General features: G+C 46.0%; 1 long non-coding RNA gene across 1 annotated transcript; it reads right to left on the bottom strand.

The window, feature by feature from the left end:
* Positions 1-496: 496 nt before the first annotated feature.
* Positions 497-4,810, bottom strand: LOC132592017 (uncharacterized). Its single transcript, XR_009557516.1, has 2 exons — positions 638-4,810; positions 497-558 (listed from the first exon to the last, which is right to left on the bottom strand). It is a non-coding gene; the product is annotated as an uncharacterized LOC132592017 (long non-coding RNA).
* Between the last annotated feature and the right edge of the window lie 9,423 nt (positions 4,811-14,233).

The raw sequence follows: 14,233 nt of genomic DNA, 5'->3' as shown, positions 1-14,233 counted from the left end.
CTGTGATTTCTTTCTAAGGAATAATTCAAAAACTTATAACTATGTATGTCTCACGATTAATCTCAAGGCCACCCTTTATCAACTCCTGCAAATTAGGCTCTCTTCCTTTTCCTTTTTTTAAAAAAATGCTTGGCAGACAAACGGAACTTGCCAGAAAGCCGGCATTATCTGATAAAACCTTTGCATGTATTATCAAGGGTCCGAGGGTCTCTTGAGCAACATGTATATCGTTTACAAATCCAAAGAACAGCCAATAATCCGGTAATCAAACACAGAGATTTATGGGCTCACAAGCAGGGCATCAAAATAAGCCTCCAAGTAGGGACTTAGAGGGGATGAATTTGCAATCCCCAACTGCCACAATTATAAAAAGGAAATTTCCATAAAATTTGGGGTTAGACGTTATTTGACGCCTGCAAAATCAGGGCAGATCAATAATGTAGGAAGTGTGCCTTGAGGAATGCAGAATACGGTAACTGCTTGTGGTCACAATTAAAAAAAAAGAAATCCCACATTTGGGGAGTTGAGGAGAAAAATATTACAGAAAAAACAGGGAACCTTCTAAAATAAAAAATTCCTTCAGTAGCACCTTAAAGACCAACTAAGTTTTTATTTTGGTATGAGCTTTCGTGTGCACCTTCTACCTATTCAAATATGTATACAGCAGTTTCATAAAAAATATAACAAGGCAGCCAGTAACATAAAACACAACATTTCAGTAACATACCGGTAAATATAAACACCTATAAAGGTTAGTTGGTTTAAAGGTGGGGGGGGGGGACTCCTGCTTCAAAGCCCTGTCTAAATAATACAGTTTTCAAAAGACATGTAAAAGAAGGCAGGGATTAACTCTGGCCATACTTCCCCTGGCAAGGAGTTCCACAGGGCACACCTGCCACAAAAGCAGGATTACCAAAAGTGCCCCATCAGGAGATCTCAGCAACTGAGGTGGAGCCCCAAAGAATCAGGTTACTTTTGAGATACTTTGGGCCCACGTTGCAGAATTAATTATAGAATTGGAAGGTTGGAAGGGACCACGAGGGTCACCTAGTCCAACCGCCTGCAATGCAGAAACCTTTTGCACGATCCTGAGATCAAGCTTTGTGAATTATACACAAGGAAACGGAACCAGGTCCAGAAGCACAGCTCTCTCAGCAAAGGAGTGATGTGTCGCCAGTTACAGCTTCCAAGGTTCATCAGTTACAGCTTCCAAGGGCAGCCCTACACAGTGTGTCTTACAGTAATCAAGTCTTGAAGTAACCAATGCATGGACCACGAAGATCAGGCTATCCTGTACAAGGAATGGTTGTTGCTGGCAGGCCGGCTGAAGTTGTTAGAAGGCACTCCTAGCCATAGAGCTCATTTGGGCCTCTAGCCACCAAAATGGATCAAGGAGCCCCCTCGCCCAAGCTGTGAACCAAGAGGAGCCTGGTGGATTAGCCCAGTGGCCTCTGGGAAGGCCAAAACCAGGACCTGAGCACTTTCATAAAATCATAGAATTGTAGAGTTAGAAGGGACCCCGAGGGTCATCTAGGCCAACCCCCTGCAATGCAGGGATCTCAGCTAAAACCTGCAGTTCCAAGCCGCTGGCATTCAGATGCATACTGACTTCAACAGTGGAGGGGGAGCACAGCCCTCGTGGCTCATTCTGAATCCCGTGGTTATGCTGTTACGAGATCTGGAAAGACGACACTGGCATGGGCTTGGATACTGCCAGACTACAATTGGCAAGTAGAACATAAAAAGACCTTTCAGACTCCTTAAAAGATCTAAGAAGATGGCTAAAAATTGAGCTGCACCGTTAGATTTGTGAAATAGATTTATCTTGTGAGCTTGCAGCAAGGAGAAGCACTCTGTGATACCTTTCAGAGAGAAAAGGAACTCTGCGTTCCAACTGGGAATTTATTTGTGGAGCATCTAGCTACTTCTGCAAAGCTTTCTTTCACCATCATTCCTTTTCTGCACTGCAATGCAATGCAATCTGCAACTATGTTTTATTTGAAATGCATAGTGTGTGCATCAGTTCAAAATCACTGTTGTCAGATTGCAGACTTATTTTAACTAAAAAAACACCCAAATCTTAGGGATGCCTGAGTATAACTCAACAAGGTCTCTGTAACACAGCACTTGTGGGAAAGGTTATGACACGCCTCACCCACAAAATATGCAGGTTTCAATCCCTGGTGTCTCCAGGTATGGTTGGAAAAGACTCCTTGTCTGAAATCTCAGGTAGCTGCTGCTGCCAGTCAGTGCAAACAACATTGTGCTAGACTGACTCCATATAGTGCAGCTTCCTATGCATTCTGATGAACGCACTGAAATAACCTTGCTCAAGCATAAGTGTGTGAAACATATTCACCATCAAATCTTTACCCAAGTCCAACCCCCTGCAATGCAGGAATCATACAGGACAGGTGCGTCATCCCACCTCTGCTTAAAATCCTGCAAGGGAGGGGAGTCTACCACTACTGTCATTTCCCTACGACAACTTTTAAATTGTAAGCTCCTTGGGGCAGGAACCAGCAGACCGATGGGCCTATACAGAAAAATAATAACATGTCTTCACTCCCTTCCCTGTGTTCTGGACACAGGCTAGGATGCAAGCAATTGCTCACCATTGCACCTGAATCCCAGTGCACCTGGTGATAAGGCGCTGAGCATGCATAGATCTCTACAGTCACGACCTGCACAGTCCTAGACCCCTGTGGGTTTCGGAGGACCCTTTAATAAATGGGGGGGGGGTGAGCAATTTTTCAAAAAGCGTCCCCCAATGTGTTTGAAAAACCCTCTTTGGCCTATCTTTCCCCGTCCCAATTCTCCCACATTCACACGCAAGACACCTGCTCAAAAATCAGGGCAACGACCCTAAAAGCATGTTACTTTGCAACAAGCCACTCTGCTTTTCTAAAGGGGAATGACGCGTAAGTCACGTGCTAATGATGTGCACAGTTTCTCTACAAATACCACTTCTAGGTAGGAAAACAGGTGCAGAGCAGCCCCGAGGGACGTCTAAATGAGAATGGATATTGTTTGTTCCCTTGGAGACTGAGCCACTTCTACTGGAAATTCCTAAATGTGATGCTCGGAAGTCGTTAAAATGTGGATGCCGGATAATCTATACTTTCTTTAGGCTTCGGTGCAATTTTGTGCCAAATTAAAACCACGCGGCTTCGTGGGCAACAGGGCAGGGGGATACAGTTGAGGGCAGGTTTAGCTTTGCTTTTAAACATTTTCCTTTCTTATATACCGGTACCCCACAGAACCCTATGCATTTAGAGGGGGGGGGAGGTGCGCTTTAAAGGGGGGGGGCTGCAAAGGAAAGGAAAACCATTTGCACTTTGCTATGGACCTGTGATTATGAAGTCTAAATCGCGGGATTGCGTGTTTGTTCAGTGCTTCCCACTTTAAAATCTACAACAACTGTGAAGGGTTCTTTTGAAAACAGAGCAATTTGTCTCGATGGTGCGTTTATTTGCTCAAATTCACTCAGCATCTCAAAAGAAAGGGGGGAGGCACCAACCACCAAAATACCACCAAACCACTGCATTTAATAAAATACACTTAAACCACTTATGACTGACAGCAACAAAAGGGGGTGGGGGGGGTGGAAGAGACATGCCATCATTTAAAAGTCTGTACTTGACCAATATCTGCTAGGCAGGGGTCAGAGCTCAGGAATCTTTTGCCCAACGTGGGGCTCAAACCCACAACCCCGAGATTAAGAGTCCCATGCTCTACCAACTGAGCTACTACACAACATACCAGTGGTCTGACTTCCTATTGGGCAGCTCCCTATGTTCCTGATTCCCTCTGAGGGTTTATAAGCCACTAAGAGGAATCTGGAAGCCTGCAGCCTCTCATCAACTCCATCCTTGTCCACCTGCAGACCAGATGGGCTGAGCTGATTATTGGTTGGGCTACTCATGAGCAAGCAGCTGGCCCAGCAGCTTCCTCCTCACGCCAACAAAGGCAACTGTTGTCCCAACAGCATTTATGGAAGCGGGCAAGGCATGCATGCAAACTGTAGCATATTGCTGGAGATCACTTGATGGAAATGGGCATTGGAGATAAGGGGAACAAACAGCCTAGACAAAAACACCCGTCTGGTTCCACATATCTGCAAAAATGCTCTCTCTCTCTCTCTCTCTTTCACAGCTATACAAGTTCTTTCATCCTATGCAAGGCAGCATCTGTGCAAGGAATTGTTGGCGTCATTTGCCTTCATGGTTTTGCAAAAAAAGGAAAAAGAACAGATAAAGAACCATTGGCACTTTTGATTCTGATCTCGGTTGGTCATTAAAATCCTGGCACAGATATTCCCTTTCAGGCTCTGGAGTTGGCAGGTCTAGGCCCACAGCAGAAACGGGCTGTTAATTCTAAAACCACAAAACCAAAGGGGATTCTGGAATGAAAGAAAAGCCGTATGAAAACAGCCCCCAGGACTTTAGGCCAAGAGAGCCAACAAAAGAGCTCTGGGCCCATCTTGGGCTGCCCAGATTCTTCCCTGCCCTGCCTTTCTCTTCCTGCATACAACCCCAAACTCCCAATATCCCATTCTATATAAATTCCGGCCAACAGATGCACATTTTAGGAAACTGTCCACTGCTGATTTAATCCAGGTAGCATGAAAAGAGTTGGACTCAAGAGAGCCAACTTAAATGACCATTTATTTTTTGTGGGGTGGGTTGCGTGACTGCCCCAAGCTAAAAAAAAATCCTTCCAGTAGCACCTTAGAGACCAACTAAGTTTGTCATTGGTATGAGCTTTTGTGTGCATGCACACTTCATCTGAAGAAGTGTGCATGCACACGAAAGCTCATACCAATGACAAACTTAGTTGGTCTCTAAGGTGCTACTGGAAGGAACTTTTTTATTTTGTTTCGACTACAGCAGACTAACATGGCTACCTACCTGTAACCTCCCCCAGCTAATTATTTTATCCAAACCAATTGCACAGGTTGGTGAAACCGCTCCTGAATTGCACCACTGCAAACTGCAAGGCACAGAGTTTGCATGCTTGAAGGCTTCCCCATGAAAAATGCACTAGAAGAGCCTTTCCTTATACTGTAGCCAAAAGGAACTAACCTGTTGCTCTCTGGATGAAGTTTGAGTCCACCACCTGCCAGCCCTAGCCAGGTCATGAATGATGGGGAGTCGAGTCATGTATTTATTGCATTTATGTGCTGCCCTCCCTCCCAAAGGATCCCAGGGTAGCAGGCAACAAGTGATAAAACAACTGCAAAAACCTTTTTAAAGCAATTCCAAAGAGGTCAACTTATAAAAGCTGGTTGGAAGAGAGAGCTCTGCAGCCGACGGTGTAAACACAACGAAGACTGTGTCTGTCTGATTTTCAAGGAGAGGGAATTGCAAAGGGTACCACAACTCTAGAGGCCCAATTCCAGGTACAAGGGCACCTGTAAGAAGCCTTCAACAGTACAGCACAATGATCGATTAGGTATATAAGGGGTGAGACAACCTTTCAGGTATTGTGGTCCCAAATTGTGTACCAAAACCAGTACCTTGAACTTAGCCCGGTACCTAACTGGCAACCCAAATAGTCCAAAACATCTGGAAGGTCACAGGCTCCCCATCCCTGCCTTATGGGGAAGATGTTCCCAACCTCCTTGATGATATTGGTTTCTGAAATCACTCTCTCTGGGTACATTGGGTACATTGATCAGTGTTAGAAACTCAGATATATACTGTAAGCTAGTTGCCAAATGACACCTTAAACCTAGGTTGTGGTCGCCAAAACAGAATGCCTCCGTGCCTTTTTAAAAAAATTAAATAATCTGTAAGGTGTATTAATTCTATTTTTATTATTCATTTCACTTCTATACCGCTTTATGTTTTAAAGAAAAGGTTTCAAAGTGGTTTAAAGGTAAAGGGTAAAGGGACCCCTGACCGTTAGGTCCAATCGCGGACGACTCTGGGGTTGTGGCGCTCATCTCACTTTACTGGCGGAGGGAGCCAGCATACAGCTTCCGGGTCATGTGGCCAGCATGACTAAGCCGCTTCTGGCGAACCAGAACAGCGCACGGAAACGCCGTTTACTTTCCCGCCGGAGCGGTACCTATTTATCTACTTGCACTATGACGTGCTTTCGAACTGCTAGGTTGGCAGGAGCTGGGACCGAGCAATGGGAGCTCACCCTGTCGCAGGGATTTGAACCACCGACCTTCTGATCGGCAAGCCCTAGGCTCTGTGGTTTAACCCACAGAGCCACCCGCATCCCTTTTGTAAACCCAAAGTGGTCTACAGCACATTAAAACATCAAATAAAACGATCCAGAATAAAACAAATTCCAAGCTTCAAGGAAAAAATTTCAGCTCCTTCCCTTTGTGACATCTTGCTTTCCCCATATTTATTTTCCTACTTAATTTAAAGTATAGACCTGGGAGATCAGGGTTCGAGTCCCCACTGAGTCAGGAAGCTCACTGGGTGAACTTTGAATCAGTCGCAATCTCTTAACCTACCTCACAGGGCCATTGTAGGGATTAACTGAGGAAGGGAGGTGAACCATAGACTCCTTGGAGAAAAAGGTGGGAGATAAAAGCAGTGAATAAGCTATTCTGCTTACCTGCTTAAGAAAGATGGAGGGGTCAGCCAGGTGGAGATACATAACATCCAGAGATCTCTACATGGTCACAATTGGACACTGTACACGAGAACAGATTGAGGTTGAATCCTGACAAGACAGAAGTACTGTTTGTGGGGGGCAGGAGGCGGGCAAGTGTGGGGGACTCCCTGGTCCTGAATGGGGTAACTGTGCCCCTGAAAGACCAGGTGTGCAGCCTGGGAGTCATTTTGGACTCACAGCTGTCCATGGAGGCGCAGGTTAATTCTGTGTCCAGGGCAGCTGTATACCAGCTCCATCTGGTACGCAGGCTGAGACCCTTACCTGCCCACAGACTGTCTTGCCAGAGTGGTGCATGCTCTAGTTATCTCTCGCTTGGACTACTGCAATGCGCTCTATGTGGGGCTACCTTTGAAGGTGACCCGGAAACTACAATTAATCCAGAATGCGGCAGCTAGACTGGTGACTGGGAGTAGCCGCCGAGACCACATATCTTGAAAGACCTGCATTGGCTCCCAGTACGTTTCTGAGCACAATTCAAAGTGTTGGTGCTGACCTTTAAAGCCCTAAACGGCCTTGGCCCAGTATACCTGAAGGAGCATCTCCACCCCCATCATTCAGCCTAGACACTGAGGTCCAGCTCCGAGGGCCTTCTGTCGGTTCGCTCCCTGCGAGATTACAGGGGACCAGGCAGAGGGCCTTCTTGGGTAGTGGTGCCCACCCTGTGGAATGCCCTCCCATCAGATGTCAAGGAAATAAACAACTACCGGTACCTGACTTTTAAAAGACATCTGAAGGCAGCCCTGTTTAGGGAAGTTTTTAATTGTATTGTGTTTTTAATATTCGGTTGGAAGCCGCCCAGAGTGGCTGGGAAAACCTAGCCAGATGGGTGGGGTATAAATAATAAATTATTATTATTATATTATTATTATAAAAGCATCTCTGTGCACTTATCCATGGGTTGTTGCCAGGCTGGTGAGAAACGTCCAGAGAAGGAGGGAGGGTAAGCTCAAAGAAGTTGCTAAACTATACTCGGTCCAGTATACCTGAAGGAGCGTCTCCACCTCCATCGCTCTGCCCAGACACTGAGGTCCAGTGCTGAGGGCCTTCTGGCGGTTCCCACATTGCGAGAAGTCAAGTTGCAGGGAACCAGGCAGAGTGGCGCCCGCCCTGTGGAACGCCCTCCCATCAGATGTCAAAGAGAAAAACAACTACCAGACTTTTAGAGGACATCTGAAGGCAGCCCTGTTTAGGGGAGCTTTTAATCTTTAAGAAATTAGTGTATTCTAATATTTCTGTTGGAAGCCGCCCAGAGTGACTGGGGAAACCCAGGCAGATGGGTGGGGTATAAATAATAAATTATTATTATTATTACTACTCTGAAAACTTAATTCTCCATCAGCAGTTGGGTGGTTTCCCCCTCCTTTTTTTTTAATATGGAGGAGAATCTCATCCTTATTAATTCAATGTTTATTTCCCATGCACTCACGCCAGGTGCCTCAGCGTCATCTATGGAGAAGGACTTTGGAGACTGGAGTAGAAACACAGGCCACCTGATTCCTGCTCCACACGTAACAGAGAGCAGAACTGAACAAGAAGAATGGTTAGATTCACCTGGATAGGAGTCTCCTCTCAGAGCAGACGGAGGAATTCAGACCTAATTACCAAGCGCTGCCTAGGCAGCTGCCCGCAGGGAGCTTCCCGCCTGGAAGGAAACCTTGTTTGATTAGTCTCTTCCAGCTTGTCAAGATTGGCAGGGGAGATGTTGTGGTTTAGCTTTATTAAGGAGGAAGAGGTGAAGCTCATCTTTCTCCCCTGACCCGAGCCTGTGTGGAAAGGACCTAATAAAAGTGTTTGTTTGGTTTTAAAGCAAATTAAGCAGCCAATTTATCAGCAGGAAAGTAATGCAACATTAAAGGCTGGAAATACACAGGATGTGTTTTTTTGTTTAGTTTTTATAAATGCATGTAAGGATGCTGATAATAAATGGGAACAGAGCAGGTGTGGAGGGCAGGGGCTTAAACAGGGGTCCCCCAAACTAAGGCCCGGGGGCCGGATGCGGCCCAATCACCTCATAAATCCGGCCCTCGGACGGTCCGGGAATCAGCATGTTTTTACATGAGTAGAATGTGTCCTTTTATTTAAAATGCATCTCTGGGTTATTTGTGGGGCCTGCCTGGTGTTTTTACATGAGTTGAATGTGTCCTTTTATTTAAAATGCATCTCTGGGTTATTTGTGGGGTATAGGAATTCGTTCATATTTTTTTTTCAAAATATAGTCCGGCCCCCCACAAGGTCTGAGGGACAGTGAACCGGCCCCCTGCTGAAAAAGTTTGCTGACCCCTGGGCTTAAATTTCCCCTTCCACACCTGCTTGGATTCTGTTAATTACCAGTTCCACACATTATTAGACAGACAGAGCAGGTTGCACATATATTACACCTTAGATCAGGGTTTCCCAAACTTGGGTCTCCAGCTGTTTTTGGACTACAAGTCCCATCACCCCTGACCCTGCTAGCTAGGGATGATGGGAGATGTAGTCGAAAAGCAGCTGGAGATCCAAGTTTGGGAAGCCCTGCTTTAGATCAGGCATAGGCAAACTCCGGCCCTCCAGATGTTTGGGACTACAATTTCCATCATCCCTGACCAAGGGTCCTGTTAGCTAGGGATGATGGGAGTTGTAGTCCCAAACATCTGGAGGGCCGGAGTTTGCCTATGCCTGCTTTAGGTACATCATGTGTAGCTTGGCTCTAAGCATCATTGACCTGGGAAAGAGAGCTGGGTCTCTGGGTTTGACATTTTATTATACGTGCTGGAAGCCGCCCAGAGTGGCTGGGGAAACCCAGCCAGATGGGCGGGGTATAAATATTATTGTTATTGTCACTATTATTATATGGGCAGCAGTGAGTGGTACCTTGTGCTATTGCTCCGCTTGAGCATCAGAACTAATGAAAGACATTAGGCTGGAGTAGGGTTGTTTCCAACCACGTCAACAGGTGTACAGACCTCCACCTGTGCAACAAGATTTTCTTTCTTACTCTCTTCTCCCCTGCCCCACAAATCTGCTCCAGAGGATTAGGGGATCCGCCAGCCCAGAACAGATTTTTTTGGGGGGGGCTCCCACCGGGAGAGAGAAAAGGGGGAGGTGGCCAATCAAATCCCTGCCAGTCTCCCTTAATCCTACACATAAAGACAGCACAGAACAAACAAAAAAAACCCCAAAACTGAAACCGAATCCCCTTTGCTGAAATTCATTCCTTGCAACGGTCTTTTTCTCAGAAGAAGAAATAAGCAAGCAGCAGGACTCTGCCTGGTATAGACAGAGACAGGTAAGGCAGAGACATAATTGCCCTTTAATAAGAACAACAGGTGGTGCTGGAGGAGACTCTTGAGAGTCCCATGGACTGCAAGAAGATCAAACCTATCCATTCTTAAGGAAATCAGCCCTGAGTGCTCCCTGGAAGGACAGATCCTGAAGCTGAGGCTCCAATACTTTGGCCACCTCATGAGAAGAGAAGAATCCTTGGAAAAGACCCTGATGTTGGGAAAGATTGAGGGCACTAGGAGAAGGGGACGACAGAGGACAAGATGGTTGGACAGTGTTCTCGAAGCTACGAACATGAGTTTGACCAAACTGCGGGAGGCAGTGCAAGACAGGAGTGCCTGGCGTGCTCTGGTCCATGGGGTCACGAAGAGTCGGACACGACTAAACGACTAAACAACAACAAGAACAACAGGAGGCTTGGAACAAAATCCCGCAGCTCATTCTTCTGTCCACCCTGTCGCTGTACCGATGAAAGAAAATTACCTCCCACTGGCTGCGGCGCAGCAACGACTCCTTGGCTCACAGATATTGAGCCAGCTTTTGCCAACCCGACTGTCCGCCAGGCGTTTCGGACTACAACTCCCACTGGTAGAGGGTGGTGGGAGTTCTAGGCCTGTCTAGGCTGCTCCTAATCTAAGGCATATCTTGCATGTGTATGTTAAGGTCATTAAAAGTGTTTTTGGACTACAATTCCCCTTATCCCTGGTCCTGCTAGCTAGGGGTGATGGGACTTATAGTCCAAAAGCAGCTGGAGACACAAGTTTGGCAAACCCAGCACTAATGCAGCTTTGGAGGAGCGCATCGTTGGTTCCACACCATTCCTTGAATGCAACAAAACATCTCCAGGCCTCTTAATCTCTAAGGAAGGCACGGGGGACCTTTGTTTCTCTGGATGCTGCTGAACTACAGCTCCCATCATCCCTGACCATTGGCCATGCTTGCCAAGCCTGATGGGAGTTATAGTTCAGCAATATCCGGAGGGACAAAGTTTCCCACAGCTGACCTAAGGATTTCTGCTCTGCTTTCTCACAGCATCCCACTTGAATCACTTCACGGCCTGCGGCGATTTTTCTCATTTCTACTATTCTGGCACAATCCTCGTTATAAGGAAAAAACAAGGGCGCATTTATTAAGCGCTTCTTCTCTGCTATAAATCCCCAGAGCTTCAAGGCTAAGCCAAGGCTGACAGGAAACATCTTCCTTGGGCTAGCGTGTCTTCCAAAAGCTTCGCGGCTTCAACCGCTGCGCCAGATATAGAACCTCAACCTTGCCTTGCAAACCGGTTATATATCGAGGTTAAGGGAAATATTATTTTTAGTTCCTCGGGTGCTTGTGTCAAGGGCTCGAGCTACCTGGCACAGGGAATACCTCAAACCCTGCCAAATACAGTGATATAAAGGCAGATAGAGACTGACCTACAGCGAACATGAGGCCTGCGCGACTGATTTGTCCTGAATTTGAATGAAGAGGCGCTTAACGGATGCGGTTCTCTGGTGCAAAAAAGACTGAGCTACGGATAGTTGGTTGCTGAGGGAATCTGTTGCCAGGACTGGAATTTCCAGATGGAATCCTGTGCTTGATAGGGAAGAGGCATCAGAACAGCTCCATCCAATTGGCTTCAGGCATGGAAATGAGGGCGGCTGCTCTTCTCCTTTTTTAAATGCAATAGGTCTTCTGCATCACGCATGCAGATGCATGCCTGAACAGTACACATTTCTGATCTGGCTCTCTGTGGCAACGTGCTAAAAAGCAAGCTGCTTTCGGATAGTGTGGTTATCTGAAAGGGCTGCAATTGCCACCCAGGAGGGAGTACCAATATGCTTTCTAAAAAATAAAAAATAAAAAAATCCAAATCAATAGGTTCTTGCACAGCAAATGTATTTGGAAAGGGGGGAATAATGATGATTGATGATGATGTCCCACCCATCATTTGTGAACTCTTTCCAACAACATGTTAAGGAAGTGCTTGACATCTCTAGTTGGCTACAGCTTGTTCCTCTACTCAAGTGGAAAAGCAGGCAAAAGTCAGAGTTGTGTGTGCCAGTATTTCACCTGATCAAAATTATCCTGCAGCTAGATGAAGTTGATGGAATATATGGAACTGTCTGAACTGACTGGGAGAATCCGCGAAAAGGGAAAGGAGATGGTGGAAGAAGATTGGACGAAATTTAAGATACATTTGGAAAAGAATTATAAGTTAAAGAATGGACAATAAAGGTTGTGGAAGTACAAAGACGCTATAGAAGCAATAGTTTAAAGAAATAAGGAGCAAGATTTGTGATTTCTAGAGTATAAGAGTTAATATATAAATGCATAGATTTAAAATAAGAATCGGGTTGATAACTGTTATAAGAAGTTTGGTATTAGAAAATGTGAAGACTGTTGAAAACGTGAGCGCTGAAATGGTTACTAGTAGAAACGTGGATTGGGGGAAGGAGGAAGTCACTGATACAAGAATTATAATAGTAAATGATATATGGAATTTTTGTTCTTTTTTATTCTATGCTATTTGTTTTTGTTGTATTTTTCTTTTTTCTTGCGTGTTTTTCTATTTCTATTTTGTATTTCCTCTTGAAAAACTAATAAAAATAACTTTTAAAAAATTATCCTGCAGCTAACACTGAAGGCTTTCATCATTTCCAGGTCACATCCAGATTGGATTACTACAGCATGCGCTCAGTCACAGGGCTAGGCTCAGTGCAAAATGGGGCAGACGCAACCACTGCTTTTTTCCAGCCGGAGCGCACCAAAACGCAGTCGCGGCACCTGACAGGTGGGTGCCATTGCAGGCAGGTGCTTCCCCCATCCTCTTCTTGCCTTTACATACTTCTGAGAAGCCCAAAACAAACACCCCAGGTCAAAACGGGCAGCGTGTGCAAGTCTACACTTTTTCAAGATCTAGGACTCCACTTCGCTCCTGGCTGCTCCTTTCCAAGCTACAGGACGGGGCCAACTCATATTTCCTTTTCTTCCATCCGTCTTCCAATGTAGCAGTGGCGGGCTTGAAGCTTTCCAGCCAGGCCTCGACTGTTCCATGTATGCGCACTTGCACAATGGCCATTCTGAGCTGCCCTAGCCATCCGCCCGAATCTGAGAGAATGAGTCGGGGGCGCATAGATTTGGCCTTCACCAGAACCAGGGGCGACTCCCAAACCAGCTAGGGAGGCAGCTTGCCGTAGTTTTTAGCACCTCCGTAGGCAGTGAACGTGGCTGTTGTCAAATCAGCATCTGTTCAAGGTCTGCCCCAAGTTGCCCACCAGCTTATTTGCAACAACTTCGCGGTGAGTTCTGGCACCTGTGTTTTCTTGAAAAACAGCACTGGCTGCAGTGTATTGATCCAGTTTTGTTCAACACACCACTGGCTTTCAGTTCGTTTCCAAGAACACCTCAAAGCACTGGTTACAATCCACAAATCCCTAAACGGCTTGGAAACAGGATATCCGAAGGACCACTTCTCCTCTCCTATGAGCTTTCCTACCCACTGCATCCCTCATTTGAGGCTTTTGCTGTTGATTTCAGAGGCACAGTGGGCAGAAACTTAGAACAGGGCCTGTTCTGTTGTGGTACCCAAGATGGTCCAACTCCCTTCCTCGCAAGCTCCAGCTAGCTTCATCCTTGATGGTTTTGGGGCAGGTTTACTATTCTGCCAGGCATTTGATCTGAATCAAATTTCTGTTTTCCTTCTGGGTGTGTATTAAATGGTGTGTGTGTGTGTGTGTGTGTGTGTGTTTATATATGTTTATAATTGAAAGACAACAAAGGGATTTTGGGGACTGAACACCCAAAAAAGGAGATATTGCAAACAAAGGAAACATAATTAAAATTCCAACAGAACTTATTTCTAAGGGCAAGTCATCACACGTGTCAGCTTATTACGCAAAAATTATCCACAAGTGACATCCTGAATGTGTGAAAATAGCTACTGAAGGCAGATTTTGAATATCATGACTATCACAGGCTATGAGTCACAGCTTTCGGAACACATTTTAAAACAGAAGGTAGGTTAGGAACTCTGGGCGATTTGAAGTAGGCTGGCAAGGACCTGATTCCACAACAAAAACAATACCACTTCCTCCAATTATTCAGCTGAGATGGAGAAAGCTCTGGCCAGGACAGGAGCGGGTTTTTGTGTAGAAAGGACTGCGAGTTCAGTTCTGGTCCTCAAAAGGAATTCCTGGGCTCCGGGTTCTTTGATGCTGAGCACCTGTCTTACCTGGCTCAGGTAAGATCCTGCGAGCCTGGCGGCTGCTGCTCTCCCCTGCTCAAAAAAGCATCCGTACCCCCCAAAGCACACGAAATAACACAAACAAAAGGCGCAAAGCTGTTCCAAGCA

Source organism: Zootoca vivipara, chromosome 4 (assembly GCF_963506605.1).
Source record: "Zootoca vivipara chromosome 4, rZooViv1.1, whole genome shotgun sequence".
NCBI classification, from domain to species: Eukaryota; Metazoa; Chordata; class Lepidosauria; order Squamata; family Lacertidae; genus Zootoca; species Zootoca vivipara.
The sequence above is the reverse complement of the archived record's forward strand: the minus strand, read 5'-3'. Positions and strand labels throughout refer to the sequence as shown.